Source organism: Cetorhinus maximus, chromosome 17, assembly GCF_964194155.1.
Source record: "Cetorhinus maximus chromosome 17, sCetMax3.hap1.1, whole genome shotgun sequence".
NCBI classification, from domain to species: domain Eukaryota; kingdom Metazoa; phylum Chordata; class Chondrichthyes; order Lamniformes; family Cetorhinidae; genus Cetorhinus; species Cetorhinus maximus.
Window position 1 is genome coordinate 99,636,959 of NC_135895.1, and position 27,258 is coordinate 99,664,216.

Consider the following 27,258-nt stretch of genomic DNA (forward strand, 5'->3'; position numbering starts at 1 on the left):
CATGGAAAAGTCTCTGCCATTACCAGAAACATTCAAGCAGGTCGCAGGTCACAACCAAGCAGAACCATGGCTGAATTGGCGCTGAAGATTTACCAGATATCGCACTGCTTCGGGCCTAGCAATTGAGGAGAGTAGTAAGCAGGTCAATACACTATTATATGCAATGGGTGGCTGTGTAGATGATATCCTAGTCAGGCAAGGAATCAACAAAGTATGATGAAGTAATAAAAGCACTTGGTGTGTACCTCAATCTGTGAAAGAGTACAATTATCGAGTGGGCTAAATTTAACAAGCCTACCTGGCAACAAGGGGAAAGTATTGATATATTTATCAACGATCTGTATAGACTTGCAGAGAACTGTGAATATGTCAGCTTGAAAGATGAACAAATCAGGGACAGAATTGTCATCAGCATCTTGGATAAAACATTGTCTGACCACTTGCATTTGAGAGATGATTTAACCTTAACAAAGGCAATTCAACTGAGCAGACAAGCTGAGGTGAGGAAGCAAAACTGATCAGTGATTTGGGGTGACAGGGAGAACCATATTCCCAAAAAGACTGACTCAGTGGAGTATGTCAAGTTTAAAAGTAGAGAAGTGGCCATACAAAAAGCAGGAGAGGCAGGAACAGCGTCATTCAACTGCCTCTGCTAACTAATCGGTGTAGTGGTAAAAAACACAAGCGCAAAAATTGTCTGCCAAAGAGCAGCTCTGGTCGCCACATTATAGGAAGGATGTGATTGCACTGGAGGGTGTGCAGAGGAGATTCACCAGGATGTTGCCTGGGATGAAACATTTAAGTTATGAAGAGAGGTTGGAAAGACTTGGGTTGTTTTCGTTGGAGCAGAGAAGACTGAGGGGCGACCTGATCGAGGTGTACAAGATTATGAGGGGCATGGACAGGGAGCAGCTGTTCCCCTTAGTTGAAGGGTCAGTCATGAGGGGGCATAGGTTCAAGGTGAGGGGCAGGAGGTTTAGGGGGGATGTGAGGAAAAACTTTTTTACCCAGAGGGTGGTGACGGTCTGGAATGCGCTGCCTGGGAGGGTGGTGGAGGCGGGTTGACTCACATCCTTTAAAAAGTACCTGGATGAGCACTTGGCACGTCATAACATTCAAGGTTATGGGCCAAGTGCTGGTAAATGGGATTAGGTAGGTAGGTCAGGTGTTTCTGACGTGTTGGTGCAGACTCGATGGGCCTCTTCTGCACTGTGATTCTGTGATTCTGATTCTGTGAAGAGGCCGAATGTCATTTTTGCTGAAAGCAGGATCACTTTTGGACTGTGCCACAGCAAGAAGCTTGTACAGAATAAGCAAAAAGAGAAGCCTTCAAAAGGTAACAAGATCCATGAAATAGAAGATAGCAATAATATCGAGGTGCCTCTCCTTGGACAGAACCAGGGACCAAGCAGAAGCTGCTGGAATGCCGATATCCTAACAGAGGGAAACTGGACACACTTTAAGTTAGACACAGGTGCAGCAGTTTCTGCTCTTCCTGATGCTGAACCGTTGTTGGAGGAAGGTTCTCTTCAGCCATCATGCAAAAAATTATATGGGCCAGGTATAGAACTCAAGGTCATAGGGAAAATGAATGCAACCCTCCAATATCGAGAGAGGAAAATCACTAAAACCTTAATTGTGACCCTGAACTAGTGCTGTTCACTCTTAAGCAGGAAAGCTTGCACTGACTTAGATCTGATCTGCAGAGTAGAGGAACTGGAAAGTGAGAAGATCAGCCTAAAAACTTCAGAGCTGAATTTTCTCAACTGTTCACAGGACGAGGGAAGCTGAAGACAGCATACCACATCTCTCTAAAGTCCTGAAACGAAGCCAGTGTGTCTGCCTACACACAGAAAAGTTCCACATCCGACAACAGCAAATGCAAATTCTCATAGCCCACTGTCAAGTTAATTGGGCATATTGTGGATGCATCTGCTGATCCACAGAAGGCAAGACAATCAAGGAGTTTCCAGCTCCTCGCAGCATGACTGAGCTCCAGAGATTCATGGGAATGGTAAACCAAGTAGGAAAGTTTCTGCCCAACCCAGCTGTCATCATGAGCCACTACGTCAGCAGTTACAAGAAAATACATGGTGCTGGGAGATAGCACAACTGAGGTCTTCTGAGAAAATCAACAAGCTGTTGACAATACCTGATATTTTAGCTTGCTTTGAACGAGACTACCCACTATCATTGCTGCAGATGCATCTCCCACAGGATTGGGAGCTGTACTCTTTCAGGTACAGACGGATGGAAAGCGTATACCAGTTTACTATGTATCCCATGCACTGAAAGAGACTGAACAGAGTTATGCAGTGATACAGAAAGAAGCATTAGCTACATTGGCTCGTCAAAAGTTTGAAGGTTATATTTTGGGTCTCCACTTCAAGATAGAGACAGACCACAAACCCTTTGGGGCACTCTTAAATTATAAGGAGTCAGCAAAAATGCCTCCATGAATACAACGATTCAGACTGAGGGTGGTGAGGTTTGATGCAAAGACGGAGTATGTTCCGCAAACACAGCAGACTGCAGCAGTTGCTTTGTCCCATATCCCAATGTCAAGACCCAAACAAGGTCATGTAGTCCTTGTCAAAGAGGCAGAAACCTTTGCTTCGACAACAACCTCAATTCTACCAGCAGCAACTCAACGACTGAATGAAATCACAGATGAACAGAAATCTGGCAAAGTACATGTTCAGGTCAGAGAGTACTGCATCAAAGTATGGCCAGCATACACACCACACAATCCCATTCTCAGACAGTACCATCAATAGAGAGGACATCTCAGTGTAATGGATGATTTACTCATTTATGCTGAGAGATTGGTCATTCCGAGTGTTCTGAGATTTAATATACCACAATGATTACACCAAGGACATTTGGGTATCACAGAATGTCAAGCCAGAGCAATGGTGAAGCTGGAAGAGGAGTACGTACAGCCAAAGTATTGCTGAAGAAGAATGATGACATCTAAATTGTACTTCTGAAGAATCGCTCAACTCCACTCCAAAATGCTTTAGCACCATGTGAACCCTTAATGGGAAGAAGGCTGAGAACTCAGCTCCCTACTGTCCCACACACACTCATGCTGCAGGTACAAGGTGATAACTTGGACAAGGTGAGGGAGAAAGACGATGAGTATCATTCCAGCCAGATGTGGAACTATGACAAATGTCACAGAGCATGCAACCTGCCAGAACTCCAACTAGGAGAGCCAGTTTGGATCCAAAACCAAGCCCATTATGGACAAGTGGTTGAACAGATACCACATCCACACTCCTAACTCATTCCAACAGATAATGGTGCAGTGAGACGGAACAGACATGCACTAGTCGCCACACAGAAGCAACTTCCTACACAGTCGAAGCCGTCATCTACCCAGCCAATTAGACCAGAGATGCTGCATTCATTGAGAGATCAATATGATCACCAGACTGGTGAACCTGAGTCAGCTACAAATTCTCCTTCTGCCCAGCAGAGACTGAGAGATCACAGGCAGGACTCAAATTTCCAATCACCTCCAAAGGACTGGGGACCCATTCGAATAAATTAGTGAAACTGCCACAGAGGTTGTTCAACTAAAAAAGAAATGCAAATCAGATAATTTGGGGGAGATATAGTATGAGGGAATCATTCTTATTGTGTGGTATGCTAATGAGACACAGGCCAGAATTTTCCAGCCCCTTTGGCGTTGGGTGTCATGGCAAGCGGGGGAGGGGACAATATAGCGAGAGGCCAAAAATCGGTTTCACACCGTCATAAAAGCACAGGGGGTTCATCCAATGGCATCCGCCATGGCAGAATGCCAATCCCACTGGATGCCAGTGTGAACCCGCTTTGCATCCCGCTAATCTGGACAAGTGGGACACGCAGAAGTCAGGACTTACTGTTAGGTCCTTGCCCAGATCATGGATATCTGAGCAGCAGAAGATATTGGAGCCCTACGGCTACCAGATTCTAGAGGACCACGTGCATCGCATGCTGGATGGATTCCAATGGACATGACTCCACCACGGAGCAGCTCTTGGAAGGAAGGAGGTCTCCATTGATGTCTCAGGTCTGCTTTGGAACATCATGGTCTTGGCCATGGGCTGCTACAGATGATCAGCAAGGGGGAGGAGAGGAAGGTCTAGGTTTGACTAGGGATGGAAGGTGTACTGGGCGAGTGAGTTCGGGGGCCGGTGGGGAGACGAGGTGTCAGGTGGGGGCTGAAGTATGTGGGGGCAACAAAGATGTCAATGGGGGGTGAGGTTGGGAGGGGAGGGACAAAGGTGTTGGGGGTGGTGACATTGGCGGGGGGGGAGCAAGTTCAGGGGGAGGATGTAACTGGGGAAAATGCAGCAACTGAAGAGGTAGATATAAGGAGGAGGAAGGCGTAATGGAAGGAGTTTGGAGAGGGGAAGGATTTCGTGGGGAGAAAGGAGTTCGAAGGGGAAGAAGAAGTTCAGAGGGATGGAAGGAGTAAGGGTGAGGGTGGGAGTAAGGGTGGAGGATGGAGTAAGTGGGGGGGAATGTACAGGTCAACGTGCAAGCGAGTGGTCTGTGGAGTCAATGACTGCCTCCTGGGGAGTGAACTGAGGGTGGGTGTTGTGGGAGGGAATGATGAGTGTGAGAGGGAGCAGAGGGAGCTGGAAGGGTTAGAAGATCAGGGTGCAATGGTAGCAGTAGAAGGGATGGCGAGGGTGGTTGGTGGGGACCCGGAGGCAGACATGGACCCTGGGGGTGGGAAGAAGGAGGTCGAGGAGATCAATGTGGAAGGGGGTGGGATTCTCAGGAAGGCAGGGAGCGTGCACATTCACCTGGACATCCTGGAAAGAAAAGGGTTTGGGTTTCTAGGTGACAGTGAAGAGGTGGAAGGAGATGCTGGGAGGTCAACAGTGCTGGGGGAAAGGACATGGGTGACTGGGGAGAGGAAAGGATGGGGGAGCTGAGCAGAAACGTGATGAATACCATTTTTCTCAAATCGAAAGTGAGTGAAGCCTCGTGTTGGGCAGGAACAGGTGCTGCAGGGGAGTGCAGTCAGTGGGTGGGCGGAGATGCAGTTCAGCTCAGATGGACAACTGAAATAGAAGCCCAGCAGGCAGCATTGAAAATGCTCGGGACAGTGAGGTGAGTGTGATGGATGCATACGTGGGAGAGTGCTTGCACAACGCTCCAAAAGGCTCTACCCCCCACACACACTTCTCCCCCCAGAATCACTTGGCTGGGTGCAGCTGAACTGCTAGTTGGGGGGATGCAGAGGGAGGGCTTGTGAATCCTGTAGATGAAGCTGAAAGTTAACATTACACATTATTCGGTGAAAGTGGATATACTTGCAGACTATATAGTGACAAAATGCATTCACCCTTGCAACCACTTGTGATCAGAAATTCTTAACTTTTCTGGGCCTACCACTTCTTCTAGATGCTGTCCTGACATTTGCATGAGGGGTGGCGACAGTCTGTGCAAATGGTGGCCCTGTTGCCTCTGATAACTTTGGCATGCGTCCACCTTGAGAAGCCTGGGTTGCTTTGGCTGTCCTCCTGTAGGCCAGCCACTCCCTCTATGGTGACAGAGGACGAGTTGAGGGGGTCACAGGTGGAGGGAGAGGACGGCCTCTGAGATTCCACAGGTGTCCAGCTGCCGCTTCTCCTCCCTTCGGGTGCCCAGGGGCCCCGGCCTGACTCCTTAAGGGGAAGGAGGACCTGGAGGGTCGAGGTGCCCCGTTTCCCTCTCGCGTTGCCACTGCAGGAACTCACCCATGGCTGCCGCGATAGAGTGCAGGTCTGCACACATCTCAGCATTCTTCTGGACCAGGGTCTCCATGGCGTCCAAGATCCTCCCCATGGAGACCACCATACATGCACATGTGGGCACCACTTCACCAGACAGCAGGCGGATGCACACCTCTGACTCACGTATCACTTTGTTGAGGGCTTCCAACAGCTCTGTGTGATGTTCCCCCATCTTCTTCCGACTCTCCGCGATGATTTGGAAGTCTGAATCCAGAGGTTTATCATCTGACTCGGGCCTCACAGATGCCTCTTCCCCAGCAGTCCTCTGAGTGCTGGGGAGCTCAGCTGAACCCGCCTCCTCCTGCTGTGGACATGTGTCCGTGCGGTGACCACCAGGTTGTGAACCTGAGCCTGCTCTAGATCTAGGTCCCACCAAGATGTGTGTCTCTGCGCTGATGGAGGGTGTGGGTAAGCACTGTGACAGGTCTTCCCGGCTACTTATTTCCAGCTCTTCAATGGAGGAGGTGTCCTCTTGTCTGGAGGTGAGGACCTGAATGGAGCTGAGGGACTGGCTGGCTTGGCAGAGCTCCCTGTGCATCGAAGTAGAGACGATTAGTGCACGGCAACAGAGTCAAAAGCAGGAGAGAGAGCGCTCACAGTTGCAGTGAGAGAGGGAAGACGGGGTGCAGGATCCTCACATGGGTGTTCACCGCCAACCTCAATGATCCTTTGTCTGCCTTCAGCACCTGACCCTTTCAGGAGCACAGCCTCACTGCTCATAGATGCTGACAAGGTGGGGGCCAGCCCCACCCTAAAGGCCCTGAGAGCACAGAGAAAATGAAGGAACTTGGTGACACCTGCCCACGACATTCTGGCAGCGAGATGCTTTCACAAGTGGAGAGTGGGTGGTTTTATATGGAAGAACCGTAAACTCTTTCAACCTGTCCTCTTATTTGTAGGCATTGTAAAGTACCAGTGATGCTGTACAGTGTTCTGACTATGGGTGGAATTTTCCATTCTGGAGACTAAGTGCGGTGTTGGGCGGGAAGATCCATGTGATTCTCACTGGGTGGCAAGGTGGGTGAACAGGCCCAGTCTTCTGCTTTTCAGCTCATAGTTATGCATCCACGAGGGGGTTGGCAAATTTCGTGTTGGGGTGGGCAGAAAGTTACCCACCTTGCCATTACCTCATGGAGTTGAAGGTCATGGTGCCATTTTTAAATGGCAGCCAGACACACATTCACTCACTGCAACCAAGGAGCCTCGCATTATTCCTACAGAGTCCTTGCGGCCACAGCTCGTACTGGAGAAGCTGGCAGATGTGAACAGCCACACCCCAGGACATACCAGGGTGTCTCTGGTATTGCCCCTTGACCATCTCTAGATAAGAGCACCATCGATGATATACCCATGGTCAGGCCGATGCTCGCCATTGCAGTGCTCCATGTTCGTCAGCTTTGTTACCTTATAGAGGGCCCCGCTGCCACTACTGCTCAGGCCCTTGCTCCTCATGGCCCTGTGCCAAATGGCGACAGACGCTCTGTCTCCTCACCTGCCTGCAGCCTGCATCATCGATACCTCAGTGGATGTGTGAACGAATTGAAGTGTTACATTAAGGGAGCATGTCATTTACAGGCTTCTCTCCATCTCAAAGCCACCAGGCAAGTGCTAAGCCCTTTCCCTGCCCTTTGTCTAGACCATGGCATTCCCACTCCACCCCTCCCAGGTAAAGGACATCCTAGAGTTCCTCCGGTTCATACGTCAATGTGTATAGAGATATTGTTCTTTCTCCATAAGTCTGCCTCCCCTGTCTTGCCTTGGTGCAGCGTGTGATACAGGTACCTGAAATCTCACAGCACCACTCTTTAATGTAGGCAAGAGCAATGCCTACACACTGCAAGATGAAGTGAAGCTCGCCAGGTGCACGCCACTTATATACCGTTGGGAAACAGGCCGTTCTAATAATCTGCTGGTGGGACACTTAATTTGGAGGGGGAACGTCATTCTGGTGGGTCGGCCTTTTAATGAACATTTAAAAGATGCAAATGAATGCAGATGTGGTTCCCGACATAGACCAGCAGGAAACTCGAGCTGCCTTTAAGCTGCTATCAAAGCCGGAAGAACAAAATTCCAAACTAATTTCCTGTCGGCGGGAAACAGACCTTTGCCTTCATACCAAATTTTGAGCCACCACCCACCACGATTTTCACTTCCTGCGGGAGCAGAAAATTCTGCTCCATGTTTCGGTTTCACTTCCCACTGTTCAGCATTCCCAGTTGACAAGGACTTGAAGAGTCTCTTCTCCTGTGCCCAATCCACTGTTCCCCCTTGTCAGGTTTCAATGCTACAACTGGACATGGTCACTCAGTGCAGCAGGATGTAAAGATAGCGGATTTCAGTTTGTGAGAGACATGGCCTGCCTAGAGAAACTGATGTTAGTCCTTGTATAAGAGGCTGGGGCAAAACCTGAACTGTTAACAGCTACAATCACAAGTCTAGAGGCCTTTAATCCAAACTTATGATTTGCCTTTCTCCTCCACCCAAGACCTAGCTCCCCACTTGCTGCTCGAAGATTCAGTGATTTTCACTCAGTGAACATGACATTGTGAACATTTAATTTTGGAGTGTATTTGTGCTTCTATGTTAACTAGCATAACATTTTATTAATATTTAATTACAGTGAAAGTCATGACATAATATGCAAAGTGTCTAAATAAAATGTGTACCAGAATATGGTTATCCATTGATGTGGTGACCTCCTCTCTCGAGCTGTTAAAAATTAAAGCCATTTCTGTTCAGCAGCAGATTTAGTTTGCAATTGCTGGGATGTTTGTCACCACAGCCTGACTTTTATTTTGAACGGCCCACAATCAATGTCAGCTTTCCAGGATCATTCAGCCATCAATATATCCCTCACCAGTCTTAGTGGGATCATTTATTTCTTTTATAGGTGAATTTCTCTTAAAACACAACCTGGCCAATGGCTTGGCAGCCAGATGTGTTTTTAATATGTTTCTGGACATGCCGAGCTTCAATTTGTCATCGCTGCTGAAAAGTAGACCTTAACAGAACCGAATGAGCTGGTAAATGAATTAGGCTGCCCCTCAAAGATCCCCTTCAAGTTTGATTACATGCTTTTTGGTGATTGAGAGATTTTCCTGACTTCTCAGTGGTTCTTTCCACGTGTATTTTTCTAGTCTGCTTGCATTCAAAATGCTCCTCAGCCCGAGTCCTGTCCAGTGTACTTGAACAGCTTACATTACAGATATTTTCAACTCTTCCTGACAGTGAGGAGTCCTGAGGGTTTTATATTATGTGTCGACACTGGACAAAGAGCTATGTGACTAGAAGTTGAGCAACTCCAGCCAGAACAGTAAACAATCTACAGCCATGGACCTCGGGTTGATTTGAATCATTTTTCCTGGTTTGCTGTTGGGATTTTACTGATGTTCCTCTTCAGACTTTCAATATCTATGCTCATGCCAAAATGGCTTTTGGTAGTGGCACGTTCATAAAATCAAACTAAATATGATTAATTATTTTATACTCTCAAGGGCCAGGATACCAGAAGTGATTTGAGTTCCATTCCTTCTGGGAAAGTTGTTAGAAACTCAGTCACCATAGTTGGATTGAAAATGCGTTTGATTTCCATTAAGACGGACATAGAAAAATGGAAAATTTATAGTACAGAAGGCCAATCGGCCCATTGCATCCTTGCCAGCTGAAAAAGAGCCTTGTAGGTTACGGCAATTCAAGTAAAATCATCAAGAAGAAAAGATCTTTCATTGGCTTCCCCTATGAGGGGGAGTTCCCAGGCCCGACTAATGAAGTTACGATTGGAATATACAATCATGTTTGAATTACTGGTCAGTTGGAGAGGGCGGTCACATGACAAACCAGCCTTTTGTATGTTTTAAACACGTTTTCTCAGCAGAAGTGAGGACAAGCTGAGGGAGATCCCCCCCTCCCCCGCCCCCCCCTCCCCCCCTCCCCCGCCAATATCTCTCTCTCTCTCTCCATCCAATAAGCTTTTGGGCCCTGTCTGCTTTGACCCTCTCTCCATTGCAGCAGACAGAGATTTTGAAGGAAGAACTCAACTCCACAGCTGTGTCTTCAGAACAGGAAATAGGTCATCCATTTGCAGTTTTAAACTGCCTCGAGACTGAAAGCAGAAGACCATGAGTGAAAGCAGCAAGACCACCAATTCGGCCTGAAGCCAGAGGAGCCATCAAACTACTACAGTTGGATAGCTGTCAGCTGGAAAGGGCACTATGGGATGAATGGCCTCTTTCCATGCTGTAACTTTCTATCATTTCCATGATGGCTAAATTTAGTTTTGGCAGGTAGTGCAAAGGCTGTCTCAATCCGAGACTAAACTTCACTTCTATTTTGACAGGGCTCTGCATCAGAGGCCTCCTGAATTGAACTGACCCCGGGACTCGAAAGTTACCCTGGGTCAGGGAAGGACCTTTGGTGTGGGAGGATTTCCCATCCCTCATGAGGAATAAGGAAGAAGGAGAGGGGGAGAGGGGTATAGAAATAAGGGTGGCAAGAGGTAAGAGAAAGGGAGAGGGAAAGAGGTAGAGAGAGGGGGAGAGGGGGATAGAGGTAGAAATGAGGGAGAAAAGAGGGAGAGAAAGAGTTAGAGGGATGGAGAGGGAGAGAAAGGAAAAAAAGTGGGTGGGAAGAGGAATAGATAAAGAGGGAAAGAGAGAGAAATGGAGGGGTAGGAAAAAGATGGAGAAGGGGATGGAGGGGAGAGGAGAGGGCGTCTTTTTTTTAACCTAAGTACATATGCCTCAAGTTAGGTTGACAGGGTTAACTTTGCCACAGCTTTTGACTACTTTCCAATTTTTATAAATACAAAAGTCTGTAATTTCTTTTCAACATCCGGCTTGCGAGAACATTTATGCAGCACTGCCACTTATTATTCAGCAACTTCTCCCATTTCATCATTTCCAAGTGATAAAGAGGGAACTTAATGCATACTCAGCCAAGTCCATGTATAAAGAAGCACATTCATTCTCATTCCATAGGTCTCTCACAATTAAAACATTACAAACCTAAAACATTTCGTCTTAGAAATATGTGGGATAAACTGACTGCATGATACTGAAAGCCAGCTTGACTTCTTTCACAAGCAAACCGTTTAGTTTTCAAGCTCCAATTCTGGGCTTTTCACTTGCATTCACCTACTGTAATGGTGGTGACCTTCTTCTGGTCTTGGAAGATGGTGTTCATGGTAGGAATGGGGGGGTAATAAACTGATGTGGACATCTCAATTCCACTGCAATAACACCCACCAAATCACCATGAATGGTGCAAGGCCTGGAAATATTTCTAAAGTGGGACCACTTATCCTCAAGGAAACAAACAACAGGGTGACTTGCTCCTCTGTTAAAGTAAGTTTAATAGTTCCACATATTTTCCTTGTGTAAGTTGCAGGATTTTCTCTGCTTGAAGAGTAGTGTGTAGGAGGCATCACTGTTCACGATATCCAGATTGCGATCAGCTACCACAGTGTTGAAAGATCACAGCGCACACAGTCTGAATTTTGATTTAAGCATGGTACTCCGGGAAAGTGCCTGTTGCCTGAATAATTTATGTCATTCTACTTTTAATCTTTGGAAAAGCATTCAGCTTCAAAGGTTCAGGGAATTGTTAACGTTTTAATTTCAAAATAGACTTTTTTTTTATTCGCAGATTAAGGAATGTGATTGACTCAAAAGTATCCATAATCTGTTTTTAAACTATGCCAGTCATTTTGGTACAAAGTATTATCATAAACAAAGCAGTCACTGGTTTGATGTATCCTCCAATACAATCAGGGTCTGTCCTTAACTGTTACCTAAACAGATTAAAGGTAAGAATGAAAGAGAATTATTTTCAGCTGAGAATTAAACATTATTTTTGCAGTAACAGAAATGGGAAATGAAAGTCATGAGGTGAAACCATTGTGTGTATAGACATTACAACAAATTATAGTTTCTCCCTCTCCCTCTCCATGTATAGCCCATTTGGAACTGATTTATAGTTTTGTTTTCACATTTTATTTTATTGTTGGCAGTTATGTTCAGTCAGCCAAAGGAACGTGACAACTAATCATGCAAATTATCATCAATCTGTATATTGGTTTATGCAGTCCCTATAGTACATTTCCTGCATGTGTTCAACAAATCTTTTTAGACTTTTTTAAAGCACTAAACAGAACAAATTCAATACATCCGGCATCAAGGTTAAAATACAGCATGACAGATCCCAACATGATTAAATGGATTCACAAATTAATTGTCCAATAACAATTTTTGCATCCCTAACATGAACTGCCAGAAACAATACCCATAACAGCACGAGGAAGGGCATTCCAAAGTGATAAAGCTTGAACAAGAAAAGATGAAATATAGGTGGTTCACTAACTCTGTTGATTCACGTCTCCTGCTAGGGAGATGTTGAGTATTTACTTATTTGCTGTGAGCTCCCAGTGCATTGTGATTATTCTTCCAGGATGTGACATCCAGACAAGTCTGGGTGCAAAACTGAGCTGAGTCGACTAGAAAAACTCCACAGGAGACTTTAGGTGCCCGCTAGCAATGGCCGAACCCTGTATTTACACAAGGGCCGGGATTTTGCGTCCCGTGGGTGGGTTGTGCGCCTGACCAGATCGGGTGTAAAATAGCACGCGAGAGTCAGGATGAGGTATGAGGTTTCCAACAGCAATTTAAAAATAATTTTTAGACATCATTTTTAATGTGTGCCTGTCAATGTGACTGAGTCATGTGCAGGGACATGTTTCTCTCATTTTTTAAATCTTTATTTTTGTTTCTACAATTCTTCAGCTCCCTGAGGCAGCTCTGTGCCCTCAGCGAGCTTTCAATGTGCGCTCCCCCACACACGCCCCCACCCCAGCAGCGCTGAGCTTCTCAGCGCACCTTTCACGCAGGCTGACCTTCAATTGGCCAGCCAGCATGACATTGTGGTCGGGGGCCAATCACAGGCGGCGCACCGTTTCCCGGCCGCTCTCAGACCCGTTTGCCGTCCCCACCCGGCGACGGGAGAATCCTGCCCTAGGTATAGCATATACAGACAAGTTTGGAATCCTATTCAGCAATTAAATATGTCATTTGGAAGCTCCCATCCAAAGCAAAGGTGCTTTTTTTCAGCTTACTATGGATTTACAGATGCCGGGTAAACCACTAGTGTTCTTCCAGAGGTTTCAATCTATACAAATTTGGCCAGCTCTTTGGTATCTTGGCTCATTTGAGAACCTTGGGTCATTTAGATGGTATAAGTCAACCCCACAAATTCCAGCTCATCGTCTATATAAATATCCTTACCACTGAATATGATGGAACGTTAGATCCAGCAGACAAATGACTTGTTTGCAGTGGATCACTGCTTTGCACTAGAGGCTTGAGCGCAGTCTGCCACCTCTTTTCATTGCCTTTGATGCTGCCACAGCCTATCCATTCTCCCACTAGATTCTCGCACCACTGGACTTGGCTCCACTTTCATACTGGCTTTTCATGCTTCTAGTTCCACTCACTCATCCCTCCTTAGCTCTTCTCAGGTACATGAGTCTCAAATTTCTCTGATTTCTCTCATCATGTGTCCCTTTTCTCTCCTACATTTATAAATTCTACCCTTTAATAATGTTCTGTTCATCACCTATGCATTTTATGGATCGTTCTGTTTCTTCTCCAGTCTATGAGTTTGGAGATTTTCCTCCAAGCGCAGTCCATTTCTGATATCTCCTAACTCTGAGGAAGGGTTTCGACACCAAATACCCATCTCCTGCTTTCTTAACAGATGTTGCCTGACCTGCTGAGGGTTTCCAATATTTTCTGTTTTTGTTTCAGGTTCCCAGCAATCGCAGTCTTTTATTCCAATGTTTTCTTCTGGAGGCTCCCGACACCCACCTTCTATAAGCTTCAGCTCATTCAAAGCTTTGCTGTCTGTTCCAGATGAAGGTCCAGATCACCCATCAGCTTGCTCACCTACCTTGGGCCCCAGTCCTCAAAGACCTCAAAATTAAAATTCTCATCCTTGTATTTAGATCCCTACATGGCCTCAACTCTCCCTATCGCTGGAACATCCTGAAGTCTAGACCTCCTCCTCCGAACTTTTCCTTGCTCTGACTCTGGACATTTGCACCTCTTTCTTCAAACCAAAATCGATGACCCTGGATGCAGTTACCTAGGCTGAGTATCTTCTAGGCTTCACTTAACCCCTCCACTGCTGTATGACCCTCTTCCTTCTTATAAACCTTCCATAAAACCCACTTCCATCCCTCCTAATATCCCTTTGTCTCGGCATCCATCTTTTATTAGTGCGACTGGGATATTTTTCTACATCAAAGGCTCAACATAATTGTTAATGGAGGACAGATTTGAGATGCTGCTTTGAATTGGCAGTTTTTACAGCAGCAACTACTTATAATTATATAGCACCTTTAACATAATAAAACATCACATGGCACTTTACAGGAGCATTGTAAATCAAAATATGACACCAGTCACGCAAGGAGAGCTTAGTCAGGTGACCAAAAGCTTGATCAAAGAGGGTCTTAAAGGGGGAAAGCAGGGGAGAGAGGTGGAGAGGCGTAGGAAGGCTATGCCAGGGCTTGGGGCCTGGGGGCCTTGGCTACCATGCCGGAATGACTAAAATCAGGGATGCACAAGAGGCAAGAATTAGAGAGTGCAGATATCTCAGAGGGTTGTACAGAGGGGCAAGGCCATGGAGGGATTTGAGAACTAGGATCAGAATTTTAAGTTCATGGTGTTGCTTGACCAGGAGCCAAAATAGGTCAGGAAGTACAGGGGTGATAGGGGAATGGAACTTGTTATGAGTTAAGACAAGGGCGGCAGAGTTTTGGATGACCTCAAATTTACAGATGGTCGAATGTGGGAGACCAGCATGCATTGCATTGAAATAGCGAAGTCTAGAGGTAACAAAGGCACGAGTGAGGGCTTCGGCAGCAGATGAGCCAAGCTGGCTGAAGGCGGGTGATGTTATGGAGGTGGAAAGAGGCAGTCGTAATGATGGCACTAAGGTCAGAATCTCATCTTGTGATCAAATGTGTCACCAAGGTTACAAACAGACTGGATTAATCTCAAACTGTTGACAGTGGGAGAGGGATGGAGTCAGTAACTAGGGGGATGGAGGGGTAGAGCAGGGTGTTGTCAGCATACGTGTGAAAACTATTGCTGTGTCTTCAGATAATGTCGCCGAGGGGCTTCAGGCAGATGAGAAATAGGAGGAGGTCAAGGGTTGATCTTTGGGGGACACCAGAGGCAATAGTGTGGGAGCAGGAAGCAAAGCTATTGTAAGTGATTCTCTGGCTATAATTAGATAGGTAAGAACAATCCCACTGAGATGGATGACAATGGGGAGTTTTTTGTGGAGGATGGTATGGTCAGCTATGTCAAAAGCTGCAAACAGGTCGAGAAGGATGAGGAGGAAAAAGATAGCCTTTGTCACTGTCACACAGGATGTGTTTATGACTTTGATAAGGGCTGTTTTGTACTATGGCAGCAGCATAAACCTGATTGGAGGGATTCAAACATGGAGTTCCTGGAAAAATGGGAAGGAGGTGACAACACATTCAAGGACTTTAGGCAGGAAAGGGATGTTGGAGATGGGACCATGGTTTGCAAGGATAGAGGAGTCCAGGATTGTTTCTTTGAGAAGAGGGATGATGATGGCAGATTTAAAGGAGAGAAGAACAACATCTGAAGAGAGAGAACCATTTACAAGATTAGATAACATGGAGGTCAGGAGGGGAAGTTGGGTGATCAGTAGTTTGGTGGGAATAGGTTCGAGTGAACAGGAGACAGAAATGAGAGAAAGATGCAGGGTTAGGGCTGATGGGGGAGCATTAAAGAAAGTTTGGCTAGATAGGCTAGTAGAATGGAGGGAAGTAGCAGAGGCAGCTGATTGGATTATCTGGTTCATAGAGCTCATCACACTTGTTGTTGGAGGTGAGGTTAGAGAGGCCAGGAAAAAGGGGCTTAAGAAGATCGTTTGCAGTAGTGATATGAATCCAGGAGTTGCCTTTGCATTCCAGGATGTTCCTGGAATAATCGTCAGTTTTAGCAGATGAGAGTAGGACCTGATGGTGTTTCAAGTGGTCCAGCCAGATGTGGCAGTGGATGCCTAAACCAGTTGTCCACCATATCCTTTCAAGTCTGCAGCCACTTAATTGGAGCTAAGGGAGAGGAGATTAGGGCCGTGCCGGGTGCAACAGCCAGGGTGAGAGAGAGAGAGAGGTAATGATATTGTCGAGGACGAGGACATCAAAGATGGAGGTAGGGAGGTTGAGTAAATCAGCAAAAATTTACAGTGCCAAAAAGGGGTCACTTCACATGTGTAATTTAAGTCTACGGTAATAAGTACTGTTTCCTGAATACTCACGCAAACTAAGCAACTAACAGCAGAAAACAAGTCACTTGACCTTTGCAAATGAATCAAACAAATTCCATGGTTAGAATGCAGTCTAAACAGAAATCTCCAGGTAGCTGAGAGTTCAGGGTCATGTAATCTGAAATCATGCCTTCATATTGACACATTTCATGAAACTGCAGTCTAAACCACATCTGATGTGTCCATAGAAACTGCCAATTGTGCCCAAGTAGGGCAGGTCAAGAAGCAAAGTGGAAATAAGCAAGGAGTGAATGACACCACCCACATGTTCAACACTCAAATGGCAGAGCAAAATTAACAAACAAAGTTCTCCATCTGCATTCCTCCCAAGACTCACTGCAAAGGTTGTCCTTTCATCAGACAACAAAGATTAAATGCATCAGCCACATAGACAAAGGTGAAGCACACCACACCTTGAGATAAAAGGAGACAACTCGTGCCATGAAAGATGAACACATTGGAAATCCGTATTCTCTTGCATGGACTTGCTTCACATAGAGAAGAAATTCTTACATTAAATTGCAAATGAGTGTGGAACATTTAGGCAGGCAGGCTGGTACTCTTCAGATGATTAATAATGTTGGCCCACTGGCTGACGCCTTATTAATGTAACTCAACGATCCCACCAGTTCAACAACTCCTCTGACGACAATGATTTCCAGATTATTGGCCATTTATACCACGGTCGATGTGCCACTCCTTTTAGAAGCTGAGCTTCTTGAGAATCTTAATCAAACAGAAAGAACATGTCATTTAACCGGGTCCTCAGGACATGCTGAGGGGGGGATGGAACTGACTGGCTTGATCTACAGAGAGCCAGCATGGACTTGATGGGCTGAATGGCCTCCTTCTGTGTCACAATCACTCTGTGAATCTATAACATCCCAAAGGACTGTACAAGAAGGAGATTATTATTAAAGTACACTCACTGTTGTGATGTATTAAAAACAGCTGCTAATTTGCTCATTAATAGCAATGGAGCAAATGGCCAGATGATGGTGTTGATGTTGTAGGAAGATGTCCTGCTGTTGCTCAGTGGCAGGTATTCCACAAAATCCAATAAGACTCAAAACTGGCACGGGGATCATGATGCGCTTTTAACCATGCCCATTGCTTGGATGCAGGCAGCAGGGAAACCTCACGTTGCCTGTTTATTTAAATGATGATAACATACAGTCTGTGCTGAGTACACTGTTGAGTGGCTGCACACTGGAGCAGGGGCACAATATTGTGAAAGGCTAGCATGAGTTCCAATGAGCTTACATTATTTAGAGCCAACCTTCATCTTTTAAAGAGGAGATACATTTTGGCCGAGGCAGTGCTGGAAGTAATAGTAAAAGTGAGTTTGAACTGGGAAAGATGCAAGAATGGCATTGCAGCTCCAAAAGTTTTTGTTGTTACATTGGAGGCCTTCATTGAGGAGGTGCTGTGGAGTAGAGATGTCATATATCCACAGGGTGCCCTCCAGACAAACTCTCAGAAGGCAGTGGGGCCAGAAAGCCATGCTAGTGAAAGCCAGGAGTCTCTCCCTTAGCATTTGGATGCAGTGATGCAAGAAATTCAATATATTCACACAAGTGGTCAAGGTCAGTAAATGCATTTTCAAATACTATGTCCCACCAACTGCACCACTATCCTCACACTACTGCTCAGTGCACTGCACTCCCATCACTACCCTACCAACAATCTCTATCAATTACATCTCATATTTCACATTAACTTGCTTCACCTCACCCTCACACGTTTAGCACAGTTGCAAGTCTCAGAGCTTGCACACAGTGCCACCTATTCAACCATGACAGACACCTCACCCAAACACGTTGCTCTACACTCAGTGACACTCTTCCCTGTCTCTTTCAGGACAAGATGGTGCTCGCTTAGAGACTGCAGCATCTAACTTGGGGAGAATAGGCATGGCTGTATCTCTTTACCCACATGGGGGAGACAGAGCTCGCCATCATTGGAGTGGCTGTGACTGGAGCCATGGCCAGCTGTCATGAAGATGACAGTACCTTCACACCTAATCCCCCTTCTCACATCCCACTTACCCATCAACCCACAATGTCTTCTGGTTTACAAGCTGTAGGTCATGTAAGCATGCACCTCTTACTTTCCCCTATTGCCTCACTGCAACTCTACACTTGTCACGTTCTCCTTTCAGATGACTAAGAGCTGGAACCTGGACAGGCAATGGAGCAGGAGGGAAAAGTGGAAGAGGAAGAAGTGAAGTGATGGTGAAGAAACACCATCACGTGCTCACTCACTTGCAGCCACTAACTCAGGTAGTAACACTGCACTCACTTTAGAGGATAGCATTGAGGTGGAATCTGTACCTGGTGAGATACCGAGTATGACTGGCCTGCAGCCAGGGCAAGGGGCAAGGATAGCACAGGTGCCAGTTTGCCAGAGGTGAGGTTGCACACGAGTTCTGCTATGAAGAACTCCGATGAGGACTTCGCAGGCTGGCATGCACAAAGTTGATGGGTATACACAATGAAGTGCTTGGTGCATTGGCAGATCTGCCAGAAAGCCTGTGGTCAATGTCAAAGAGCACAGAAGAGTGCAGCACCAATTTATATAGAACTTTGCGTGGAGCTTGGTGTCCACTCTTTCCAGTCTGGAAGTGGTGGACAACTCTTTGAGAACACTTCCAGACCGAACCCTGATGCAGCGTCTGATGGCTGATGTCTCAGCTCCCATTGCAGCACAGAAAAAGCCAACCCAACAGCTGAATGCTACAGTGGAAGCTCAGACTGAAGCCATTGATGCCCAGCTTGCTGCCATCAGAGCTGTAGATACTAATGTGAAAAGGGGCCTGCAGGGTGTCTCAGCAGTGAGCAATCCGTGCTCTAACAGAATACTAGGATTGTTGAGGCACCGCCGTGGGAGAGGCAGTGACCCCCATGGTGCATGAACCTGTGGTCCTCTCTCAGGATGCCAACTTTCATTTTCCCATCCCTGCCGCTTCACCAGTAACCCTGCCAGTGCAGGCTGCAGTAACCTGCTGCTTCACCAGTAACCCTGCCAGTGCAGGCTGCAGTAACCTATGCTAAGGTGGCAGAGCCTGAAGCTGGGCCTGAACAAAGGGGAATCACCCATCTGCATTTTGCAGTCAGGATCGTTTACATCCACCTGAGGAAGCAGATTATGACCTCGGTTTATTGTCTAATCTGAAAGATAGCACCTCCAGCAAAGCAGCACTCTTTCAGTACTGCAGTGTTGGATTATATGATTAAATTCAGACACAGGCTTGCATCCACAACCTCTCGACTTAGCAGCAAGAATCTATCAATTGAGCCACACTGGAACTAATACTGATTCCTCAGGTTTTATTTCAAAGTCTGTAGTTTCTCTATAAAATTCTGTGGTGTTAAAATTAGTCACTTCAGCTTTTGTTAAGCATAGTAATTGTCATTTTTCATCTAGTCTGCATGCCTCTCATTTGCCTTGATTCCAGGAAATTCGCTAATATTTGAAATTAAATTTATAATATGCCATGAGAGCATTTTTGCAAAGTGAACTTTTGCTCCATAGTTTTGTGCTCTTAAATTAATCCAGTAAATGCATTATTGTGACATTGCTGAAAAAAGAGACATGTCAAAGCCTTTCATCTTGCACTCATCAGGAGACTCACAAGAATACCAATATAAGGGGAAAACAGCAATATGTAAAGAGAGTGCTGATTGATTGGCAAGTGGAATTGCCATGGGGAATGCATCACTGATGGTTACTGACAGTTAACTGCCAAGCATTATTTGAAATTTAAACCAGGCAGCTTGACCCTGATTGGTCGAGGCATTGCCCTGAGGAATGAGTTAGCAAATGGCTGTCACTTATTTTGTTCAGCTGAAACAGGCGCAATGTCTGTACATGTTCTTTCTGTCTGCAAAGAACAGGACCCTGTGCATTAATATATGTAGCTTCCAGTACATGGAAATGTGCCACACTGCGAGCCCAACTGACAATCTTAAATTGGTTGTCAGCTTAATTCTCAGCACATTGAGGATTATTTAGCAAATACTGTCCAATCGCAGAATCACATCTAATGTTGGATACTGGGCTTTGAGTTTTGCAAGCATTGCGTACATTCTGTACCTTGCCTGTTGCGAATAGCGGCTGGGACGCGCTATTTGATATGATCCACCAGTCTTTGGGATGTATGGCCTGCATACCTAGAATCACACTGGCACTGAAATTCAAATACCACATTACTCATTTGTGTGATAGGCAGAACATCTTTTTGGCTTGACAGCAGCATCCTGTTAGTGGCGAACATCACTCACGTTGCCAGTGCATAGTACAGCATGAAACAGCTAGCTTCACCTGATGCTCAAATTTTCGAGATACCTTACCCTTCCAGGGTAATCTGAGGTAGACTGGGCACTTTTCAGGGCTGAAAGTGACGTTCTGTCTCTCACACAAATGAATAATGTGCTATATGAATTTCAGTGCCAGTGTGATGCTAGGTATGTAGGGCATATGTCACAAAGACTGGTGAATCATATCAAACAACATGTTCCAGCGACTGTTCACAATGGGCAAGGTACAGACCGTACCCAACCAGCCCGTGCTTGCAAAACTCAACACACAGTGTCCAACATTAGATATAATTCTGCGATTGGACAACATGTGCTAAATAATCCTCACTGTACTAAGAATTACGCTGACAACCAATTTAAGATTGTCGGTCGGGATCTCAATGTGGCACATTTTCATGCACTGAAAGCTACATATATTAATACACAGGGCCCTGTTCTTTACAGAAAGAAAAAACATGTACAGACATTGCGCCTGTTTCAGCTAAACAAAATAAGTGACAGCCATTCACTGACTCATTCCTCAGTGCAATGCCTTGGCCAATCAGGGTCAAGCTGCCTGGTTTAAATTTCAAATAGCACTTGGCAGTTAGCTGTCATCAGTGGCGCATTCCCCATGGCAATTCCACTTGCCAACCAATCAGCAATCTCTTCAATTGCAGTATATATTGTTTTTTTCATCCTTGTATTGGTATTCTTGCGAGTGTCCCGATGAGTGCAAGACGAAAAGCTTAGATGTGTCTCTTTTTTCAGCAATACTCAAGTTCTGTACTACCAAACAACTAATTGTGACATTATTCTAATTCCTCATTTCCCTAGTGAATTTTTGTAGAAAATATCTTACATGCCTTCCCTTTAAATTGTATATCCACTTGATGATACTTCAGTTATTAAAGCTAGTTTACAAAAATAAAATCCTGTAGCTGCAGTTGCCAAAACTCCTTTTGTATTATAGCAATTGCTAATGAATTATAATAGTTCTCCAAGAACAGCCTTTATATAAAACGTGTGTGGTTAACATTAGCCCCTTACTGAAAGGGAGGAATTAATCCATACTTCAAATATAATTTAATTGCACATATGTTTAATGCTCAATGGAGTGTAGCAAAATTGTTACTCAGCTAATTATGTTCCATTCCAACCTTTAATTATTGGCTTATGTTGTGTTTCTCTACTTGAGCAACAGTGTTTAACACCTACAATTATTTTACCGACCAAAATACAACTTACCAATACTAATTGCCAAAGTATACTTAATACCTTCAAAAAATAACTTTGTCACCAAGTGCTAATGGAAAAACAGGGCCCAGGAAGAAGGAAACTCCACTTATAAGCAATGGACTACTTCGAACACTGCCACTAGATGGTGTCCAGTTGAAAATGTTGTTAAAGTTATGCCTGACCGCGTCTTATATCATTACCCATAGCAAGTCTGCATTAAAATTTGATAGTCAGGATATCTTAAACAAAGGACTTGTACTTTAAACAATGCAAAGAGTGGTGAAGTAGCTAATGTTTGACATCAAATCACAAATACACAATTCCATCAGGATGTGTTTTGGATAGCAACTTCTTTTTAAGAACACGTTTGAATAAGTACTGCATTTCAAAACATCTTGCTTATTCATGAATCCTCTTACATTAAGTTTGCAAGCATAATTTTTAAGTACTACAACTTGCATAAATGGACTGAATTCACAGCTTAAAAACAAGCATGATTTCTTTAAAAGTAAAAGTATAAACAGAAAAAAAAAGTTCTGGTAAAGAATAATCTATACGCAAACTTTCATATATTACGTCACGACAATCTTGCCACAACACATCTATTGGTCATTTCTGAATATCTGACTACAGTAGCTAGTACAGTAGCATTTAATATGGTCAATGCAACAACAGAAAGGAATTCTACATTTGCATTCATGAAGATTAATAATAGGCAAACAAGTGTATAGATATTTGTTAAAAGCAAAAGCAAAATACTGCGGATGCTGAAAATCTGAAGCAAAAACAAAAACTGCTGGAAAATGACTCATGCAGATGCAAAACGTTAACTCTTTATCTCTCCACAGATGCTGTAGATATGTGTTTGCTGCATACCAACAATAAGCATATTTATCTGAAATTGCTTGCTCTGTACTTTTAATGCAGAGGCTAAGCCGTTTAAAATGAATTGGTTAATACCCCTATTGAGGTAGCAAAGGAGTTGAGACAGATGCATGGAGTTTCCATTCAACTACCTAGCTGTTTAAATGCAGTTTCTCTGATATCAGCAAAATTGGCGCAAAAACACGGAATTTTAAGCACAAATTGTGTTCAGAGCAGTTTGAATTTCTGTGATCTTTTGCGCTAGTTTTTAAAACATCCCTTTAGAAGTTGGCCCTGCCTATAAAACTAACCACACCCCGAGGATAAATTAATCCCCAGTGGGAGATTCTGCTAATGGTGCTCGTTTGTAGGTCTTTGATGAGGCTCCAAAAATGACGTTAGAACTTCTGGATGCAAGGACACTTATAGGAATTTTTTAAAAAGGTATTGATTTTTTAAAACATTTACAAAGGAATGCACAACAGTACCCTAATCTCACCAGAAAATAATTCTGTATATTTTTAAAGTAATTTTCATTAAGGTTGCTCACAGTTAGTTGATTGACACTGTGATTTAAAATGCTTATTTTTTTTGTTATATACCCATTTACCAGCTGTGTTAATCAGATATTACAGGGTCACCATGCATAAATATATCAAGGAACACTTTTGAAAGCAAAATTGCTTTGAAGAATTGCAGGCTTGTAAAACCAATCCAATTATTATTTTAATTCATCCTATTACGGGTACTAATATTAGTGATCTGAATTCATACATTCAATCTATTGAATAAGAAATAGATACTGCAGTTGACCTTCTCCTGGTGAAATATGCGATGATCGTTCGTTTTTGTAAATTAAATCCAAACCACCTACTAAACAGATAAAGGCAGATAGCTCACCATTGGTATGTTATTCACCATTCTTTGAATAGTCACATCTGGAGCCCACACTTTTGGTCTGAATGTCACCAATTTATTATTCAGCAAACCACTGAATTGACTCATGTATCCTCTTTGCATACCATGGGTATTCAGAATTCTCAAAGTGTCTCAAGGGAACTTATTGGTTCTTGTTCGTTTAAGATTTCATCGCATCAATTCATTGTGCAACTTCCCCTTTCTGCCTCCTGTATTTGCACCTGCGTGTCATATGCTGTCGTCTCCTGTAATGGTTGAATGCCACAGGCACAATATGTTTATACACATTTTTCCACAGTAAACCTGACACCTTGGTTGCTATGCTGGCCACTTTCCTTGGGAACCATCTCTTCTAACAACTCTAGCGAGGTGTTTCTGATGATTAAATATGACTTTCTTTCCCTTTATTCTGTCCTTATGAAAGTCTCAGCTGAAGTCCATTCTCACTCCAGGTCCAGGTATTCAGGGAAGGACTGTAAGAGAGGTATTTCGCAGAGAGCAGCTTCATTTAAAAAATGAGGATATTGTACCCTTGGCAAGTGATATGCATCACTCTTGATTCAATTCCTTTTACAAACCACACACCATTTTTACAAAGTAACATTCTTCAGGGGTGTTGGGCCCTGTCTGTTGAAAAGCCCCACAAGAGGCAAACACAGAAACAACCACAATCTTTGTGACTACATTTGCAAAGTCTTGTTTGGTAATGGCCGGGATCTTCCGAGCAGCGGCAATGATCGCCATAAATTCCCCCGATCCGACGCTACTCCACATTTCTTCTGGGGCTTTCCGATCCCAGCTTTTCCAGAACTGCGCAGTGCAGCATCCATCTGGGAATTCTGTCGGAGCGGAGTAGACTTGGGAGGAAGACAGGACACATTCCTTTTTACGAAATTTGATATTCTATGATGAGTTTAAATGTCCAGTTTTCAATGGGTTAGTGAAGGGGTGAGTGGATAAATGAGTGAATGGGTGGATGGGTATGGTGGTATGGTGTGTAAGCAGGTAGGTGAGTAAGTAGGTAGGGTGGGTGAGGTGGGTAGGTGGATAGGTGCGTAGGTGATGAGGTTATTAATTGGGTAGGGTGAGTTTTATGTCTTGTGTAAATGAGTTTGTTGGCCAACCAAACTCTAACTGCACACCTTCCGATGTTCTCATCAGTTGCTGCTTGCAATCAATAACAGGGAGAGACTAATGTAAGAATAAACAGTGATGGTTTATTGAGACATGCGGCAGAACACCAGATCATACGTGCTCACTTAGAAACCTCCAGAACGAGACTTACAGTTCCCAGATGCCAGCAATGTACAGTGATTTGTCAGTGCTGTCACATGATCGGTACACTTGCATTCTCTTAAAGGGACAGGGTATCTCACTTTACCACAGTGTGGTCAGATGAGCAGGTGGGTGAAGTGAGTAGGTGGTAAGATGGATAGGTGGGTGAGGGGATTAAAGGGGTAAGTGGGTAGGGTGTGATACGGTGGGTAGGTGGGTGAGATGGGTGAAGTGGATAGGTGGGTAGGTGAGTGAGGTGGGTAGGTGAGTAAAGGAGTAAGTAGGTGGGTGAGTGGGTAAGTGGTTAGGGTGGGTAGGTAGGTAAGGTGGATGAGTGGATAGGTGGGTGAGTGGGTAGGTGAGTGAGATGGGTAGGTAGGTGAGCAGGTAGATGGGTGAATGGGTAGATGGGTTGGGGGATAATCAGTTCGGGTCAGAGGCATAGTCAGGTTGGGGGATAGTCAGGCCTGGTTAGTGGGGGTGGGGTAGTGTGGTTTGGGGTGTAGTCAATTCGGGGGCAGATGGCCAGGTCACGTAGGGGTTTTGGTCGGGTAGTCTGAGGGTAATCAGGGTAGTCGGATTGGGTTGGTGGCAAAATTGGGAGGTCACGGGGGAGTTGGGAGAGGCAGTGTGAGTGATTGGGGGTCAGTTGCGTAGTTACCCAGGCATTAGACTAGATTTTAATCTGTCTAACATTCCCTGGGTAACTAGCCAGCAAAGTACCGTGGAACAGTGCCAAGTCTCTGACTCTAACTTGGAGTTGAAGACATTTGTTGAGGGTTCTGGGAGTGGGGAAATGTCCATGTCATGATAGTGGATCATAGCTCTGAATTACTTATGGACAGATTGAACTGTTTAGGTAAGACATGTTTTATTTTTTAAAAAGGACATACAAGCAAAAGTTGGCTGAGACTGTAAAGTAACCATTTGCTTGAAAATTCCTATGTGGATTGTAATTGACTAACTAGCACAGAGGGAACAGAATGTCACACCTAAAAAGGTATCAAGGCCTCTTTTAGACAGGGGAAGAGATGCAATGCAAAAAACTGATTACCATCTCAGAAGAAACCACCTCATGTTGAGTTATATCTCAGACTGTGGAATGAACTGAGTTGAAAGAAAGCTATTGCTGGGCAAAAGGTATGTTTGTTTTTCCCTTCCAGGAATACACAAGAAAAGGGGTTAAACATCAACTGCAACCCTAGTCTCTGTATTCTAGCTTTTGGTGTCCCTAGCCTGGTGTGTGAGGGTGTGCTGTGAAAGTGACAGCTGAAGAACATCTACTAGGCATTGCTGCACTTGCAGGTAAAAAAGTCCTCTCTCTCTGATTGCTGGAGGCAAGTCACAAGTCGGTAAAACCACAGTCAAAATGGAAACAGGGCAACTCCTTCAGCTAACCTGCAAAACCAAGAATCTCCAAATCCTCAGCTCAACTGCCAAAGTCAGTGCTACCAGAATCACCCAACCTAACGGCCACAATGTTCTGCCATCTACTCCTCACGGAAAAGCCAAAGACTGAATCACAGATCTTTTTTTAAACTTTTATTTCTGGACTCACTTCTCATTTCTAATCTGTATGTGTGTTGCATTTTTAAGGGCTGTGAGGATGCGGCTAACAAGCAGATTAACCTAGAGCTCTATTCTTCCTATGTTTATCTCTCCATGCCCTCTTACTTTGACCGGGATGATGCTGCCCTGCGTCACTTTGCTGAGTTCTTCCAGGAGCGGTCACATGAGGAACGGGAGCACGCTGAGAAACTGATGACATTCCAGAATAAATGTGGAGGCCGGATCATCCTGGAGGACATCAAGAAACCAGTGCAGGATGAGTGGAGCAATGGTCTGGAGGCAATGTAGAGAGCTCTGCAGGTGGTGAAGAATGTGAACCAGAGTCTTCTGGATCTGCACAAGCTCTCCTCTGGGAACACCGACCCTCATCTTTGTGACTTTCTGGAGACTCACTACTTGGATGAGCAAGTGAAGAAGATCAAGAAGCTTGGAGATCACATCACCAACCTGAAAAGACTGGGAGCCCCTGAGAATGGCATGTTTGACAAGCTCACCCTGTGGGGAGAGTGACTGAACTGACTGCAGGGAACAAGCTTATTGCTTGTATAATTTGAGATCTTGCCCTGAAGCGATTACATTGCACAAGGAGCTTTTGAGACCTGGACTTTATTGTGAAATGTACTAACAGTAAATAAACTCAGCATTGGATTAAAAAAAATAAATTCTCTCTTTCTTTGACTCAAGAAGGCCTGGTTAAAAGGTATCCACAATGGAAGGGATCCTTTTTAAATTAACCTTGTTGTGACCAACCGAGGGGGTTGAATAAAGAAGGGGAGCCAATTCATCCCTCCTCACCCGGGAGCATAACAATTTGGGCTACCTCATCTGGGGACATAACAATTTGGGGGAACCCCACCAGGGGACCGACCGTAACACCCATTGGAAGTTGAAACTTCCAAGACAATTCCCATGAAGGTCCGCATGTCAGGACTTCCGCAGGGTCCAACGTGTATCTTCCA

The 27,258-nt window shown here is 44.8% G+C and overlaps 1 pseudogene; it reads left to right on the forward strand.

Annotated features, from left to right (window-relative positions):
- The first annotated feature begins 2,558 nt into the window (after positions 1-2,558).
- Positions 2,559-26,809, forward strand: LOC144692712 (ferritin heavy chain pseudogene; annotated as a pseudogene).
- The last annotated feature ends 449 nt before the right edge of the window (positions 26,810-27,258 follow it).